At 33.9% G+C, this 19,997-nt stretch overlaps 1 pseudogene; it reads left to right on the top strand.

Annotated features, from left to right (window-relative positions):
- The first annotated feature begins 9,127 nt into the window (after positions 1–9,127).
- On the top strand, positions 9,128–18,205 carry LOC149572610 (cellulose synthase-like protein B5; annotated as a pseudogene).
- The last annotated feature ends 1,792 nt before the right edge of the window (positions 18,206–19,997 follow it).

The following is a 19,997-nucleotide window of genomic DNA, read 5'->3' as shown; positions in this document are numbered from 1 at the left end:
AGTTAGCAAGAGAAGAAGACCGGGAGCTACTTGTAGAGAGGGTGGAGGGGAGTAGGGAAAAACAAATGAACAAAACCAACAACACCTAAACTACTAGCAAGCACGAGGCTTGCACATTATTCAAACTACACTATGCACACCAAAAAGATATTTACAAAGTATATACAAAGATAGGAAGAGAACCTACCACATGAACCAAAAATAAGAAAAAGTCATGCAAATCCATTTACCGGCTGGGAGAAGTAGCATCCTTTTCGGAGTAGCAAGTCATGTCTCATTTGAGCAGCACCGTACCAGTATGTACAACCAACATCTTCAATGCCAAAATGCAAGTTAAAAGCACATATAAATGTGCTAACCAAACATTCCTTCCCAAACAACCACAATTCATCATAGCATTCCTTTTGACTTGAGAATTGATCTTCCACACTCATCAGATAGGATTTCATTTCAAATTGAAAAGGAAAGACTATTGAAGTTTCTTCAAGAAAAGATGCACGATATCCATAAATGTTGTCATTAATACTCACCTTTTGCATGTGGCTCTTAATATCATGATCAATTTCTAGGTAGAAAGATGCCTCCTCTAATGTGAGATCAAGTCCCAAATGTATGTTGTCTTCTTTCTTTTCAAAGGTGTTGTCAGAATTGCTTCTACAATCTATATTAGAGAAACCATGCATAGAAGACTAAAAAATAGATTCATTTACCAATGATTCATTTTCAACTTGATTTGGATGAATACCTGAATCAGCCTGAGAGGAAAGATTTGTCTTGAGTGATGATAGAAATTTCTGCATAATATCTTCTTGCTCATTGAGAAAGGTGTTTTTCAACATTTCGGTTGAGTCATCAAGTTTTTCTAAAAGATTTTCATCATGAGAAGCTTTAGCCCAAGGCATCTTTATCTCATCACAAACATCACTTCCATTTTTAGAGTAACAAGGTTCTTCAATGGGCTGACCACCATTTTCACAATCGAACATATCACTTTCAACTTTACTTGGTGGAAGTAAAGCATCATTGCTGTGCACACCAAGCATCTCATCCGCTTCTTCATTTATCAAATCTTCATGGTGCTCAACCTCATTACCACAATCTAAATTTTTTACAGTGAGGTCATCTTTTTTGATAACTAATCTTTCTTGTTGCTGTGGTACTATGAATTTGTGAGTTTCTACCTCTGGGCTAAAGAAAGATTGTAGTAACGCCTTCTCATTTGAATCTACAAGCTCTTCGTTACTGCTTTTTTCATTTTCACTTGATAATTCTTGCATATGGGGTTTCTTCTTGATGAGAATAACACCATAAAAAGATTTTAACCAGACCACTTGTTTTGCAAGTTCTTCAATAACCTCTCTGATAGGATTGTTTTGGAATGGTGGGATGAAGATAAAGATACATCATGTATCTTCTTCTTTTGCTAGAACCCAATCCTTCAAAATTTCTTGATATGCAAGGAAGACTTCTTGGAATTCTTCCTCAATAGAGCTGCCAACCTCCATCCTTAGGGAGGTACCTTTAGATTTTTGAGAAAAGAAAACACTGCAACTATGATTCTTTCCCCAATAGAGTCACCAAAAATCTGTTAGTGAACAGATTGTCCCTTGAGGAAATACATGTAAATCTGACCCTGAATGCCCAATTGAGAGGAAAATCTAACACCAAAAGTTGGATAGGTTATCACGGGGTTGATAACCTTCCTTTGAATTTTACCGGGTACAACTCCCTATATGAAATATTCAATGAATCAAATGTGAATGCTTTTACTAGAAAGCATAAAAGGATATCAAACATCTACCCGTAGATACAACGTAGATGCATAAACTTATATTACTACATAGAAAGAAAGCAAAGAACAACAAGTGACACAAAGTTCATTTGTTGAACACTGCATTATGTAATGAAATAAAATATATCTTCCATTCTCTTGAGAGAAATAAAACTCAGAGCCTTTAAAGATGTTTGAACTGATGATGTAACAAGAAAACAAGGGTATTGAATTGTAATTCAGAGAAAACTAAAAATGACACAAAGTTCATAATTAGTGGAAGGAAAATACACCATAATCAAAGTTCTAATATACTTAACCCTCAGTCTCCCTTCCCTGACTGCAAAAGATCACAAAGTATCTTGTGCACATTGCAACCAAACCGCTATTTCAAGAAAGACATAAACTCCTTACACAATATTACATCAACTATCAAAATCCTATTTCTATCTCAGGCACATAGTTCTGAAAAAGAAAAGAAGGAAAAAGCCCATGCTCTGCCTCTCACAGCCTCTCCAGAAAATGGAATCATTTGCGAAATCTCCTTCCTGCCTGAAGCTCAAAGTCTGTAGTCTAGAAGAAGCTAGAATCCCCCCCACCTTGCACATTTGCTTAGATGTATTTATCTTTCTCTATTGTCGGTGGCTATTTAGTTTATGTAACTCTTCCACTTCATAACTGATTCTTGGTATCATGATTTTAACATAGCATCATGTTTTAATAGAATTCTCGAGACCCCCATGACTTCGTTCACTTTTCAGTTATTAAAACTGACCCGTAACCTTCCATCTTTCAAGTTGAGCTTATAATGTTTTACAATTTTTAAAGTCATGAGTGACTTTAGATTAACCTGTCATTTTAAAGATGTGCAGATGCTCCTTTGCACAAATGATGCGTCAAATCTTTAAGATGGGTGATGACTCACCATTCTTGATTTGATAAATACGTGGAACATAACTTCCTTCTCATTATCTCTGCTTTATTCACCAGTACAGAGACTTCAATTTGGCATAGTTTATAAGACTTTGAAACATTATTTTGATGTCATATAATGTTTTCATCATACGTTTCCAATAATATCATTCTCTTTGAAACCCACAGATAGCATATATTGTTCACAAAGTGCTATCAAAGATTAAATATATCACCCAATGCTTTTAAATTTGTTAATTTCCACTCCATCAAATGTTTATCACTCGGGAATTCTTGTTCTGTTGCTAATCATGACCATGAGCTCTTCTCATAAATACACCAATGTTGACTTGCTACTATTTCTTTCTGCAGACCTAATATATGTCTTTGAAAACATTTGTAGGGCTCATGTATTCTTTAGCTGATTCAATATTGTGCTAAATAGTTCACATGCACATCAGATTCATTTTAGTAATATCAAATTCAATTCACTTCTCTTTATTTAAAGTCACAATCTGTTCCTTTCCCCAATTCACATTTTTACTTGGATGAGGCACTGTTTTAGATTTTGGTGAGAGGCTCCACCCAAGGGTTCTTTACCTTTTAATATATGTATGATGATGACACAATCAAGTTATTTTGAACTATTTCTACTGATGCTATGTCAAGCACAGTCAAGCTTCCTTCTTTGTTGACTGCGGGTTGAAGACTCGGGCCAATTTCTTTTCCTACATTTCCATTTTAAACCTTCATCATACCATTGGCCGCCGACCATGTGCCTTTTTGTCTAAGTTTCTTCCATCATGGCTATTGGGAAAAAGAACCCTCAATAAAACCCTCGCCGACTATTTGCACTTTTAGAATTGCAAATTGTCGGATAAACAATTATTGACGTCATTGACAATTATGAATGACCTTATGGGGTTCTACCTTTCATCTGCAAATTCTCATGATGATAAGGATACAAACATCCATGATCAAAGATTAACTCATAAATAATGAGATTTTCATGTGACTCATTATCTCAGCAGCCTGGTTATCAATTTGAAGCCTTTAGGTTTTCATATCGAGCTCCACTCTTTTAAGCTAATGATCTATCTTATAATAGATCCTATGTTTTGAACTGAAGGTCTGCATCTTTATAATTGAATTTTATACCAGTGGTGTTTTGCTTGAAATTTAAAATAGTTTTGAACCTGAATTCTAGATCTTTGAAACTTTGAATTTGAATTTGCAGATGTCAAGTCCCCAAATTTTGAGTACGTGAATCCTTTGAATTTAAAACTAGAGTGAGAATTAAGTGCTTGAAATTTGAATATGATAACTAGCAAACCATTTTGAATCAACCGAGCTCAATTGAACACAAAATATTGAATGGGGCTGAACATTTCATATGGGGGCCACCAAAATCATCTAAAATATTGAGATTACTAAGCTGCCAAACTGGAATCTGAGTCTGTGAAACTTTCTATGTAGCCTGATACCGAATATAATAGTTTCAACACTTTTGAAGTTTTGCAATTGAATCCATTAGATCGGGTCTTTATCTTGTTCTACACCTCTATATCTTTTGAAACTATTGAGCTGACCAAAACTGAATTATGAATAGAGACTGGATTCTAGTATTAAGTTGAACACAAATTTTGAACTGTTCTAAACTAACAAATCTATATTTTGAACTACTTCAAACCCATTTGAACCACTTTGAACTACTTTGAACTTCAGTTTAAAGTGGTTCAAAAACTTTGCACTTGAAGTTTTGAAACTGTGATCATACTGAGTGCTAAGAGGGGCTCTAACTGTGGGATTGATTTTGATGCAAATTGAGAGAACTCCAACAATCTTTGGGAAAGAACAGTGCCTTATCCATTGGGCAAATAGAGTTAGTAAGAGAAGATCGGGAGCTGCTTGTAGAGAAGGCGAAGGGGAGTAGGGCAAAACTAGCAAACCAAAACCAACAAACAACACCTAAACTACCAGCAAGCACAAGGCTTGCACATTATTCCAACTACACTACACATAAATAAAACTTATTTACAATATTTACAAAGGTAGGAAGGAACCTACCTTAAAGACCGAAAGAAAGAAGAATCAAGTGAAACCATTTACCAGCTGAGAGAAATAGGAGCCTTTCTGAATCAGCAAAGTGTACCTCAATGGATCGGCTCCAAATCATTGTGCGATGATGACTCTTTCAATGCCAAACTTCAAACTAACAACGTGCATGCATATGTTGATCCACCTCTCTTTTCCAAAGAGCCATAACTCATCATAGTATTCAGGTCTACTTAAGAATTGATCTCTTACACTATCAGGGTTAGACTCCACTTCAAGCTGAAAAATATGAAATGAAAAGGCCTCGGGAAAAAACAATGTACAATCTTTAAGAACATTGCCATGCAGATTCAATTCCTATGCATGGTTATGATCAGTTCATAACCATGGTGATGCTTCCTTCAGCATAGGATCAGACCTTGGATATATGTCTTCTTCATTCCTTTCAAGGAACCAGTTATCATCAAATATATCATAAATCCCATCCCCTTCTCTTCTTAGAGTGCCATCACATATCTCAGCCTTAGCCAAATTAGCAACATCATGCATAGATGAATGAAAAGGAAAATTGCCAATAAATACTTCATTCTAAAATTGATTTGAAAAAGGACCTGAGGCATCATCCAAGAAATGACCCAGCTTGAGTGATGACGAAAATGTACCTATGATTCCTTCTTCTCCATTGAGAAAAATCTATTAGTGAATAGATTGTCCTTCGAGAAAATGTGTGCAAATATGACCCTGAATGCCCAAGTGAGAGGACAAACTAACACCAACAGTTGGATAGGTTATCATGGATTGATAAACTTCCTATGAATTTTTATCGGGTACAGCTCCCCGTGTGAAATATTCAATGAATCAAATGTGAATGCTTTTACCAGAAAGCATAAAAAGATAACAAACATCTACCTATAAATACAATGTAGATGTGGAAAAAACTACACAACTACAAGAAATTAAATGGTAACTGACACAAAGTCCATTCACCCTAAAATGCTACAAAAGACGGAGCCAAGAAACACATTATCCATCTTCTTGAGAAATCGCAGAAATGAAGATATGGAGATATAACAACATATTTCAAAGAAAACTAAAGTGACACAAAGATCAAAATTAGTGGAAAGTAGATTGCTCAAACTCAAAGTTTTGACAAACAATTAACTCTCAAGTCTCCCTCCTCTGAAAGCATAAAATGCATCACTATTATAATCACCATTAATAAAATCATGAGGTTTCCTTTGCATTTTAAACAAAATACAACTCTCTTGACATACAGTTCAGAAATAAAAGAAAGAAAACCCTAGCTCTGCTTCCCACGACCTACACAAGAAAATGAGCTAATGCTTGAAAAATCTAGAAAAGTTTTCCCCCTTTGCTGAAGCACAAAGTCTACAGTTCCAGAGAGAAAGATTTGTGTCACCCCCTTATCACTGTATTCACAACCTCTGTTCTGCTGTAGCTCAAAGTCTCCCAGCCAAAATTCAGAAAACTGTAACCCTTGTTGTCTTTGACGTTGATATATTTAACCTCTCTTTCCCGTGGCTTTTCAGTTTTCATAACTAATTCTTGGAAGATTTTATGACTCACCTTTTTTTTAAATCTCTTTATTCTCCTATATTTATAACTTTTTCTTCTTCTTGATTAGCTTTCTTTATCTCCATCAATATTTATAATATTTCTCACAATTATAAATATAACTCTATAATAGGAAGATGTATCGTTGAAATTTAATAGTGAGCCACAGTGCTAAAATTAATCCTTCTGGATAAATCTTAAACCTATCTAAATGCCATATAACTCATAATATGTGCTTATTTAGACAACTGGCGTATAGTTTAACCTTTTTAAAACTTTATCTGATTGCTTTGGCATGAAATCATCAAACTATCCATATTTCCATTTTGTTTGTTTCTTCTACTGAGAGTGAATTTGATGATGGCCTAGATCATGAGTTTTCTGTCAATGAGAACTGAGTTTAGAAATTTTCCATTGGTGCCGATTCTGATATAACTTGTGATCTGCCATCTTCATGTTCCCATTGTTATTGTAGCTCCTCTTGTTATTGTTTCAAAAGACCAAGTTCTGTTTCAAGATGGGTTAAGAGAGCTGCTCCATCTTAAGCTTCAACATAGAGTGATCAATTTCATCTAAAGCCATGGGCTTCAATGTAATTTCCATCTTCAGCTTCGCAATTATCTCATCGACTAGATCAATCGCTTTATCTAGCAGGAAACTATCACTGATATAATTCATTTCCAAGTTGAGTATGAAGATTTCATATTCAAGATTGATAGCATGCATGATTCATTTGTTAGAGAATATTTTTAGTTTGAGTCTGATATTTTTAAGCATGCTGATCAGAATTTTCACAATGAGCAAATGTTTGAAAGTAAATCTAGTTCTTATATGCATTATGCAAGTCAGGGTGAAGATTCAGGTCTGCCAAGTGAGTTGATTCATGATGGTAATACAATTGGTGAGACTAAAATGAATAATATTTCTAGTTTACCTCATGAGAATGTAGATGAAAATCAGATTTATGATAGAGGTAAAAAATTTTGTTGAAGTTTGGTGGCCCATGGTCATCGTGTGTACATAGTAGTAGTTCTTTCTTGCTTTCAATAAAGTTGTTCGAGAGAAGTTTTTGCTATTTTGGGAATGGTTCACTTCTTCCAAAGATACCAATCCTTGCCATTCCTGCAAGGGACATGCATCCCCAGATAGAGCCACTGTTGGGACTCAAAATTGAAGCCCCGATTTTGAGTACCATTGAAAAAATCAAGCCCTATAAATGCTTTTTAACTGCATATGTACCTGATTGTACTTTTGATGCATATAAGGTGTTTAATGTTTCTAACACATTGAATTTAGAATATCCACATGTTCCATGAAGATAAAATGTCATTTTGAGTCATTTCATGAAGTCATGTTTTGAGCAATTGTTAAATTTGCATTTTTGCTCAAGTGTCAAACAATGATAGGAGGCTGTGTTTGCAATTGAATATCTCACACCTAGTAATGTTTCATGACTTTCTACTTTGAGAATTTTTATTATCCATATCAAAGAGCCTATGTTTTAGATTTTGAGTCATTCTAAGTCTGTTTGACTAGGTTTTGAATCCCTCAAAGTTGGCCATTTATTGATTTCATGCAGATGTGGATTGTTCTGAATTCTGGCAAGCCCTATTTGACTTGTTATAACTTTGACATAGTTGACCCAAATGAGAAAATTCCTTTTGCATTGCATTCTAGAGGTCAAAGGATTTGTAGGTCTCAAGTTTGAGCTTATGATGAATCTATTTGATTAGTTTTCAAATGTGATTCCATATGCAATTTGTAAAGGTTTACTGGTGTCAAGAAATGCAGATTTGTTAGAATCCTAGTTCGTGATGTCATATCTTGAAATTTTTAATAAGTGAGATCAAATTGATAGTGCCACTATGTTGTGCTCTAAAAATTCTTAGAATGTGCCAATTTACAAGTCTTGACGAATCTGTCTGCACACTTTACCAGGTCAATTCCATTTGCAAAAAATGCTTTTTTGCCATTGTTTCAATTTGCAAAATTCTGAGTAGCCCACTTTAACTACTTGCCATTTGTATCCTATTATTCATCATGAGCCCAAATCATAGAATTATACTCTCCTTGTGACAATAAATTGATGCCCCCATTTTTGTTCTCCCAAGTGTCTATTTGCCCAATTTTCAAAGCCAATTCTGAATGCGTTTTGTTGTTTTTTGATATGTTTATATGTAGGCAATTTTATAGGGATAACTTTGACGGTTGATATCTTTTGACCCTGATGTCATCATGAGATGAGATTCAATTGGGTAAAAGTGTGAAATATAGAGATTCAGTGTTGTTGATTTCAAAGCCTAGTTATCTGTTTGAGTCAATTTTTAAAGCCGGTCAGAGGACCTCTTGAAACAAAGCTGATAGTTCATGGATAAGGTGTGAAATGAGTTTTAAATGGATTGTTCAATGGTCAAACTTGGTTTTAACCAATATGATGGGTTTGATGGATTAGTTTAATATATCATTCATTTGAAAATAATTTTTATTTTTAGCCGGACCCGCCTTGGGGCCTGACTAAATTCCATGTGATTGATAAGGCATCATGGAATTTTCAAAGTGACTAAAATGGTTTATAATGAATTTATTTTATTAAAATGTCATAATGAAAAGGTGAGAAATGATAGTGGTGTTGAGTGCAAGAAAGGTTGCACTGATGATGGGTGATCATGTGCATAAAGTGCACTGAAAGTTGAAAATCCATAGGAGAGTTTCTAAATTGGGGCCAAGTTTGATCAATGTATGCAAGATTTCTAATATACCAACATCCATATGCAAGCTTGTGAGCAGGCACATCCCAAGTGGAGCATGTGGAAAATGACCACTCTTCAAAGTCTTAACATAGTGGAGAGTGTCTTTCAATGGGCATGCGATTGTCCCAGTACAATCCAAGAGAGGAGTTTGGATTGTGATGATGAAGAATTTTGTGTTAGGGATTATGATGTATTAGCAATGGCAAATAATTTAACTAAAACTTTTCGTAATGACATGTTTGAGAGTGAGAGTGTTAGAGAGGTTAATGGAACTAGCAGTAGAGGTCATCAGGATGTCTTTTTTGAGGATGAGTCCCCAGAGGTATTGTCTTCTCTCTGCTTGACTGTACAAGATAATATTCAGTTGAAAGAAACAATGTTTACAATTTTTTCACTAGTTTACATTTGAAGATGAGGATTTAATTGATATTGCAACTTCCAATGACTCCTCATTAGCAATTGCCTTTGATGCCAATATATATAGTGATCTGCTATAGACTAAAAATTCGTTTGAGGACCTTTTATTAGAGTTGGAGAAGGTTGGTATATCAAACAATTAATAAATTACTAGGTGTTAAAGTGGCAACATTACTTTGGGGGCAGTTGACAGATTCAAAGCAGGGGCATTCAAGCCCAAAACACAAGATGCCCATCAACAGGGTTCATGGTATTAGGAGTTTCCCTGGTAGAGAATCCACATGGGCCTCCTTTCAAATGAAACTACTACAACACAAAGTATCCACACAAGAACATAGGGAAGCCCATGTCAAAGGCAACCCACATTAAGAGAAGATTGCTCAACCAAGGAATCAATCACTGCCCCATTAATTTTTGCTGAACACATGGACAAGAAGGGGACAACTAAAATGAATGGAGGGAGCATTTGAAAATAGATAGGGCATGACATGTAAAGGTGAAATATTCCATAAGTTAGGAAGCCATACCAGTAGACAACATAACTCCAATAATGGTCAAGACTCAATAGAATTGTCAGTTGAAAGAAGGTGCCAATCTAGGATTCTATGGGTTGCATGCTAGGCTCAAGAGATGATTACAACAATGGAAAGGCAGTTTTGAAGGACCAAGTGCTCGAGCATCTACTCTTGTGAAAATGTGGAGGGAATTGGAAGGTGAGTCACGAGTTAACTCTTCAAGGGAGATGTCCACGCAAGAAGGAAATGTTTCAAATTAGATTTGTGTTTTGAGAGAATGCAGTAGATTGGAGGCAAGAGGGGCATTCAAGAGTAGATAAAAGGAGACCCATGTAGTCAAACATGTAGGAGGCAGGGAGAAAGCTACATGAGAAGACCAAAAGAAGTCAACAATAGGGCAATTCCTAATGCAATGATCGCCCAAGTGTTTTAAAAGGAACAAAGGTAGTCATCATAGCTCATCCACCCAATGTCAAGCACCTGATCAAGACCCATTTCCATAATTATCCAAAGGGAAAATTATTCTTGCCTCCGCCTTTGCTTCAACCACACTTGTTGAAGGTTGTAAAATGTTTTTTTCCTTCATAAAATAGAGAAGCTCCATGTTGAGCAAGGTAGTCCACATGCATAGAAAGAGTGAGAAGACCACATGCCTAAGCATATTGAAACAGAGGAGGAGGTTGTGGAGATTCATAAACCGTTTGGAAAGATTGTCAATAGTAAATGCAATGTGGGAGCGAACCATGACCAGGCCTTTTTTTGAATTTGCAGCATTGCAATGGTTTCATATTACACTTCATCATCAGAGTTGAATCAAGAAAGAAGCCACTGGAAGGACTATAGGGTTTTAATTTGTCCCACATTCCTTATGTGGTAGAGATTTTGAATGTTTAAATACAAAAGCACACAATGACTAAGTGTCTTAATGACACCAGGCTTCTAAAGCCTTAACCTGTCTGGTAGAGCCCATGGTTGACTAGCTAGATGGAAAAAACCAATAAATTTTGAAAAAGTGCACCACTGAAAAGCATTGCCAAAAAACTTGAAATGTCATCGAAAAAGTTAGGAATCCAAGAAGGCACCGTGTCGCCATTAGAAAACTATGAGATTTTCTAGCATGTGACATGGTGACCTGCTAGAAAGTAGAAATTCTAGCTAGTGACTTGCTAGAAAACTTGAAATATGGCATTAAAGAAATGTGGGACCCAACAATAGTGACATGGTGAAAGGACTATCTGACAAGTGGCATTGTGGCGATCAGGTTGCAATGATGAACAAGATGCTGACACGTGGTAGATACAATGACCATCACCATGTCAAGACAAAGTTGCATGCTAGTTAACATGGTGACATAGTGACTGCTGAGGTGGAATCATGATGTGGTGCTAGTTGTGCAGGTTAGACCCAATAGAAGATTGACATGTGTCACCAGGGCTAGTCAACAGATTTGACCTAGAGGAGACTGGTGGGGAAATTTGAAAAAGCATAAATTTTAATACTTTATTAATCTAACCTCAAAATCATGTGCATTTTCTTTTAAATAGATTTTGAGTTATTCTATAGTTTGAAACTACATAAAAGTGTAAATTTTTGCAATTCTAAGTGCTATGAAAGTCATGAATGGTAGTCTGAACTTCAAAGGGGCATAATAAGCACATTTTTTCTCAAAATATACACTTCAATATACTGTTGGAACTGGGAGGAAATGAAATTTCTGAATATGAAGTTAGTTTTTACACAACTATTCACCAATTTAGTCTATAAGTGAATTTGTAAATTCTGGGGCATTCTCAGCAAAATGGGCATTTTTCATCATGAAGCATCAAAATTAGCTAGGAGGCAAATATAAAAGACCGTTGAAGCCTAAATGTGGAAAAAACAACTTTGAAAAGATTACATTGCATTCTAGAGGCCATTTAACTAATTTTGGTCTTTGCCTTGATTTGAGATCTAGCATCAAAAGCAATTATTTTTCATCAAGTTTTTTAATCACTTTATGCTTTTGAGAGGCAAAACTGATCAAAGATTTTTATATCTAGTTATAGAGAGAGATTAGAGAGACTCTTTTCACTATTAGGAGAGGTTTTTCAAATGGATACATGTCATCTTCACGATAAATCTAGGAATTCACTACCTCCTATATCATTCTCTTTCTTTCTCATTGTAATGGTTCCAATTTTTGGAGAAAAAATAACTCATTGCTGTGATACCATCTATGTTCCAATATGATATTTACTCAGATCTATGAAATCAAGGTTCTAGTCTTTATATGTTCCCATTATTGTGACACCACATTCTTCAGCATAATTCTCTTGTATGAATAGCAGTAGGAAAGATAATTCAGCTAGTTCAGATCTGTTAGGTGTTTTCATGTTTTAATTTCATGCATTTGAATGTATTATTTCAAAGGAACTAATACAAATGAGCCAGGATTTCTTTTGTTTCATTTTGATTCTCATCTCCTATCTCAGTAATCTAGAATCTTATGTGGTCTAGGAACAAAGAGCTGAGATCCATTTGCATCCCTTTAGAGTTGTATGTCAGATATGTTTTGCTGTTGGAACAAAGGACCAAGTAAATGCTTGATGTGTTTGACAAGGTTACTGATTATTTGAGAAGGATATTTTGTAAGAATGAGGTATTTATGAACACTAATATCTGATTCACAAAGTGATAGGATAGATCTGACATCTAGGTATATGAAATATTTCCTAGTATCACAAATGTATGTATTGAATTCATTAAAATTGCCCAATGGATTAGGCACTGATCAGTTATAAGATCAATTAGTTCTTACTACTGCATAGTTGGATTTGTGCTGAATTCAACATTATTAATCAAATACTTTTCCCCCTTTCATGTTGAATAGCTAAAAAGTCTAACCCTCACTTAGCTTATGAATTTCATTATTTTGTATTTAGCTACTGTAGATATAAGCCATTACATGAGTTAATAGGAGAAGTGTCAAATCTACTTAGTAGATTTAGGAATATGTTTTTGTACTGGTACCATATTAATTGAATTTAAGGTCCACCTGCCTAGGTTTTGCAAAGCCTAAAGTAGAAGAAGGGTCTAGCCTTATAGTTGGTTTAGTGTCTTTAGCTACCCCTAGATGTGTCTTGTTCTCATTGGGGTACTTTGAAGCCTATAACAATTCAAGACACCAACAAGATCTACACTTCTATTATAATAATATGAATTGTGTGAAGTCTCCTTTAATTGGTGCTACTTGTTTCTAATATTTCAATATAAGATATACTACAAGTCTTCTCAATGTGCTGATAGCCGACTCTAATATGGCATGTATATGCTGAAGTCTAATTTATTGCTTATAGAAATGATGTATCTTGTTGTTCCTGATCTATCTTATAAGTACACAAATATCTCAATATCACTTATAACATTGATATAGTTGTTTCTTATCTCTACTTGTCTCCAACATCACTTATAGTGATGATATTAGTAATTGTGATCTGTACCTTATATGTATTCAATTTTCATCAATATTGATTATATTAATGATATTGCTATGTCTACCTTGTCTTTGGAAATATACAAGATAGTGGGCTCCTCATGATTACTTTTCTTCAGTATTCGCAAACTGATTTTCGAAAGGGAAGTACTCCCTTAAGTAGTCCAATAAGGATAAATAGCTAATAATAAATACTCAATGATTTCTTTGAGAATGGGTTTGATTCTTATAATAGATCTCATTACTATTTGATACTTGCACCCATAGGTTGGGATAACACCTTTCTTTTTCAATAATGAGAATTTGATGGTTAATCACTATCTTTGCATAGTTATGAATACTTTCTGCTAATTAGTTTGTTACTTCACTTGTCATTATTTGATTAATCTTCCATAGGTGGTGATATATATGATATCATATTGATTGTTGATAATGTGACTTTCTATTTGTTGATAGGAAACTACATACATATGCACACACACACACACACACACACACACACACACACACACACACACACACACACACACACACACACATGGTTTCATTTATGTTGTTTGATGTGAACATGGGAACACTTGAATGGTGTGACAAAATTTGGCCTTTTATGTTCAATCTTCCTAATCAATACCTCTTGTAATGGTCATAATTGATGGGTGATTGTGATGATCATTTGAGCAATACATTGGGTGATAATCTTGACATGCTTGCTAACTAATATGTCATGGTTTAACATTACCATTTATTGCAGATTGGTTTTGTAATTGATGCTCTGTTTGGTTATATACTCAGTGAAAATAATTGTTGGATGATCATGCTACTTGATAAACTTTGTTGGATAATGAAAGAAAATTGTTTTAAGTAATTATCTATGAATGTTGTGTATTAATATTGATTTTTATGTCATGTTAAAGAATATTGTTATGTGTTAATGAAGTCTTATTAGTATTGTGTATTAGTGAATTTTATATCATATTAATGAATTTTATGTGATTGTATTGATTGAATGTTATAGTTCATAAATATATGAATGAATGAATGAAGTATGTAATTAGATGTTAATGGGAATTTAGATTGATGTTAGGGGGGAGGGGGGGTGAGGCTAGATGAGCTTCCACCTTCATGTGGTTGGCCTTGTTAAGTAAAGAATATTAAAGTATTATCAAAACCAAGTGAAGCTCAAACTAACATACCTTCATTAATTAATAAATTTCATTCATTGTAGGTCTAGAATGATGGGATGATACTCTATGGTATAGGTTGAATCTCTAGAGGAATATTAGGTACTTGATCTTCCAACTTCAACAACTTTACCACTTGCCTCATTTTGGGTCTTGCAACTAGATTTGGATGGGAGCACCACAACCCTATCCCTACCAATTTTTCCATTTCAGCCTTCTCAAACTCCACATTTAACTTTATATCTACAACATCCAAAACTTTTCCTTGACCATAGGTCTACTTCTACTCTGTCTTTCCAAATGCTTAAGTGGATTAGAATTCTGTCTATAACTTCCTGACTTTCCTTCTTTAAGATAGTCTAAGTAGTTTCCAAAAGAAAACTAGAACTCAAAATAAAAACTATTCTAGTGATCCCATATTTACCTCTTGCAAATTTTGAAATGAAACTTTTCTAAATCTAGAAAGCCAATGATTTCTACAATATAATGTAGCTAAATTTTCATTTTCTTGCCCTCCTTATCTCTAATTTTTGAAGAGACCTTCTTGTTGTTGTTTAAATTGGCTCTTCCTAAAAAAGCCCCCCTCCCCCCTACCCTTTAGATATTTCACTTCATCTTATGATAGATTATTACTCTCTCATCCTGATGATGGATCATGTAGTGTGATTTGAAACATTTATGGTAAAAATATCCACACAATCTAATCCAGAAACTGATTTACATAACTATGATGGATTGTGGAAATCTGATCGCATTAATAGATTATTACTCTTTTAGGATGAGTTCACTGCAATTTTGGGAGGAGAGTGTTGCCTTAGATGAAGAGAATTTTTTGCTAACAAGAGAAGTCATTGCTAATTAACAAAGTTAAAACATCTTTTTTTTTTAATGCTAAAATGAATTCATGTGTCCTTAATATAGGCAATGAATACCTTGATGATCAGTGTCCCTATAAAGGCCGACTTGACTTATTTAAGCTAGTAAAAAAAATTTATTTAGTCATTTTATTCCTCCTACAGCAAGATTAACTTGTTTTTAGAGTGAACTGAAGGCAATTTTTTAACTTTTGATCCCTCTAAGCATCTCCCTTTTCTTCCTTGGTCCTCTTCTTCATGGGGCAGAATTTGAGCATAAGGGAGGATTGATTCATTAGGATATCCCTCAAGGAATTATCTTGATTCATCTCTAAACTTCAATTCCATTCTTCAAATGTTTTTCATCTTCTTCATTGTTCTATGTGAATTATGAGATCATTGATTATCTCCTTCCCTTTCCTCACGAATTTGAGAGCCAAAACATTTTCTACGTTTTCTTAGAGTTTTTGGATGATAGATTTTGAATGTGAGATTTGGTTTTCTTTCATGTGGATTCTCTATCACAACATGGCATGAAATTTTGTTGGGTATAATGCATACCCAGAGAGGCTTGCAAAGAGGTAGAAATAAATGTTGTTCATTTACACATTTGTTTTATTATCATAAAAAGTGGAGGTCTTATATGTTTATTTCTCTATGAGTGAAGGTCTTATATGTTTATTCCTCTTTGAAACACTACAAAAACTTGGGTGTTGTTTTATGTTTTTATCTTGTAGATATAGTGGAGAATCTATTTCCAAGCTTCCTATTGTGGATGTTCTCATCACTACAATAGATCCATTCAAGGAGCTTACATTGATAACTACCAATACAATTCTTTCTGTTCTTGCACTTGATTATCTAGTAGAAAAATTTGCTTGTTACAATACAAGTGTCAAATGACACACACACACACACACACACACACATTAAAACACTTTGCACATCACGATGACATGTCTCTAATTAATCATACTCTCAGACTATAACACTCATGCATAATCACATTACAAAATAAACACAATACAACGAGGTTTTGAATCTTCCAAAGATTCACCTTGGCTTTACCGTGTTCACATAAGATTATGGTCCATCTCCCATCACTTTCTACTCTCTTGTAGAAACTTTGAGCTTTGCTAAAAAATGGGTACTATTCTATAGAAAGTTTAAAATAAAGAACATGAAACCCTCTATGTATTTCTCCAATGAAAATGAGTAATTTGATCTTGATTTTGTCCAAGAATAGAAGGATATGAAGCTAATGATGATGTGATTAAAATACAGAAATCAATAGTTCCTATGTTATTAAATCATCTTGCCTCTTTAACATTGTTAAATGATATTTTCTAAGATGACTATGAAGGTTTCAAGAAAAGGATAAGCAAAACATTGGAAGGAAAAAAAAGTTCCACTTGATTTTACTTCTCATCACAGTGTTGATGGTTTTGTGTATAGAAGCTCAGATGTTAGAAACCATACAAGTATAGTATAGGTAATAGGGAGAGTATGAAGTTAAAATTATTGTTTATTATGTTTTTGTAGTCTAAACTTTAATCAAGATAGTAAGAGCTTCTCTAGAGGATGCATATCTCACACTATTAATTCTTTACATGTATAGGTTATTCATGAAAACAAAATGGTTCATGACAAGAAAGAAGATGCTTTGCCCAACTTGATATATGTTGCTAGAGAGAAACATCCCAAGGTCAACCATCATTATAATGTTGGTGCCATGAATGTCATGGTTAGTAGACTTTTGTTATTTATTTTTCAAAAACTTATTTACAAAGTTTTTGGTATAAATTGTGATTGATTTTTTTTTGAATAATTGCTTGGAAATTTTAATAGTAATGTCAACTATGAAGAATAACATGAAATATATAATATTGTACTATCAACTATGATAAGTTTTTATGGTATTGAAAATATAAACTGTTTATTAACATGATTTTTATTGATCTGATGTGGTGTTCGATTTTCAGGCAAGAGTCTCAGTGTTGATGAAAAATTCTCCTTTTACACTAAATTTGGATAGTGATATGCATGCCAGTGATTGCAGAGCTATACAACATGCTATGTATTTTTTCCTTGAATGGAAATTAGAGAAAGAATGCAGTTTTATTTAATTCCCTCAAGTGTTCCATAAAAGTCTCAAGGATGATCCCTTTGCAAACCAGTTGAAAATACTCATAAAAGTAAGAAATAATTTACTATCTTTTCTGAACTAATTATTTAAGAGCTCTATAACATTTTTGGATGAATTATTACATGAATATAGATGTAACAATGGAGATGTTGGGTTTATGTAGACTATTGGAAAGGGATCAAATGCACTCCAAGGCCCTCTTTATGGAGGAACTTGCTGCTTTCGTAGAAGAAAAAGCTTGTATGGGTTGCCACTTGAGATTGATAAACACAATAAGAAAGGAAGTGAAATGCAAAAACAAGGTAATAGCAAATCTTTGGCACTAAATTGGTTTAAAGATTGAAGTTCAGTATATGGCATGTTGTTTTACCAAATTTAAATATTTCACATGAAATAATGATATATATTACTAAATTTCTTTTAATATCTTAATGTTCATAATAGTATTGTATATTAACAATAAATGTTTAATTGTTTTTATATTTAGGTATAATCTTGATATGTTTGCTGATTTGTTTTTGTCATTGACTGTTTGTCATGTACTGAAAACATTGTAAAACTATGGGAGTCCTTTGGAAAACTCCCCATACCTAATTAAAAAATAATAAATTATAATTTCAATCCTATTTGAAGCAAGCTTTCTAGAAGTTACTTTTATAGTTTTACACCACTTTCTTTTCAGGTGCATGACAAATATAGTGTCTAGTAGATGTTTGAGGCAATGATGATAAGGAATCCTCTTTTTGACTTTCTTTTATTTACTAAGATTTTATTGAAATTGATCTTGTTTTAATTTATTATTTTTAAAGAAACTTCATTTAATAATGCATTATTATATTTTATTAAATAAAATCTATTTATAGAAAATGAAACGCGAGGAACAACCATGTGGACATGTGGTTGGAATAGTGATTCATAAAAGGCTTATAATTTTTATTTTATAAACCCTTTAAATATTCAATCACTAACATGTATGATGCTGCCTAATTAGAGATTCTAGACTTTGCATCATCTTGTTCATCTGAGGCATTAAGGAAAGCATTTAGAGAATTCCATGCCCCAGTTGAAGCAACTTAGGCTATAATAAGTAAAATTCCATGCAATAGCCACACCCTTCCTTCCTTGGTTATAGAGGAAGCTTTGAAGGTTTCTAGTTGCAGTTATGAAACCAAAAATGCTTGGGGCAAAGTGATAGATGATGCATAACCCTTTTTTTCCCTTAAAAATAATTCCTACTAAAAGATTGCCCATCATCTTATATTAATCTTATCAAGTGTCCAATATCCATTTGAAATGTAAATTTTTGTTTTTGGATTTGATTTTGTATGTTTTTTAGCATCAATTTTTTGGATCACACTCCACAATCCATCACCAGGATAAGAAAAAGCAAGAATGGAAAAGTGAAATATGCAGAGCCATCCTCTTTTTCTTTTTATTTCTCTTTGGTTGGGATTGGTATGTATATTTCACTTTTCAATGCATTCTCTCATCCTGATGATGGATCATGAAGTATGATCTGAAATATTGATGCGAAAAAAACATAACATTCAAATCCAAACAAAAAAAAATTCATATCACCTTATATATTAGATATTTGGTGCAACTTACAAAAATCTTCCATAGCATAGATGCTAACTCACTTTTGACTAGTTGCAGGTGGGATAGATGTATGGATCTACAATTGAGGATGTTATGATAGGAATGAAGATTCATAGTCTAGGTTGGCATTCCATTAGTTTCCAACCCAACGAACTAGTTTTCATGGGATGTGCAATAACCACTAGTCCATATACCCTTGTTTAGCAGAAGAGATGGGCAAAAAGACTACTTGAAATATTTGTAAGAAAAATCTAGGCATTAGCTTGAAGTAGAGGATGCTTTATGCTTATTTCTTCCTATGGGCTATTTGGTCAGTACCAGTTATTTGCTATGCCTTACTTCCTATCATGAGTCTGCTATATCTAAATCATTCCTATCCAAGGTTAGTTCAATTTCATTTTATATTGATATCATCTTATCTATTCAAATTGAAACACACCATTAACCTATTAACCACTGGTCCCATCATATGGTTGTGGTGTGAACAATATATTATGTGTTTTGATTCATATCATCTTTAGGACAAGATAAGTTTTGAAAAAGGAAGTTAATTTTGACTATTTAACAATTAGACCTTAGTGTGTGATGTTCAAGCCACCCATTTAATTTTTTGAGTTGGTGCATCTTTAATCATATTAGTAAATGAGTCTATGTGATTTTAGATGAACCACCCAAACAAGTCAAATCATAGAATACACTACTTAAATTATATCATAAAGATGGGTGAGGAACCACTCAGAAAAGTCAAAT

Source organism: Cupressus sempervirens, chromosome 2 (assembly GCF_028749045.1).
Source record: "Cupressus sempervirens isolate cs-2001-9-10 chromosome 2, ASM2874904v1, whole genome shotgun sequence".
Classification (NCBI taxonomy): Eukaryota; Viridiplantae; Streptophyta; class Pinopsida; order Cupressales; family Cupressaceae; genus Cupressus; species Cupressus sempervirens.
Note: the sequence above shows the minus strand (reverse complement) of the source record. Positions and strands in the feature narration are given on the sequence as shown.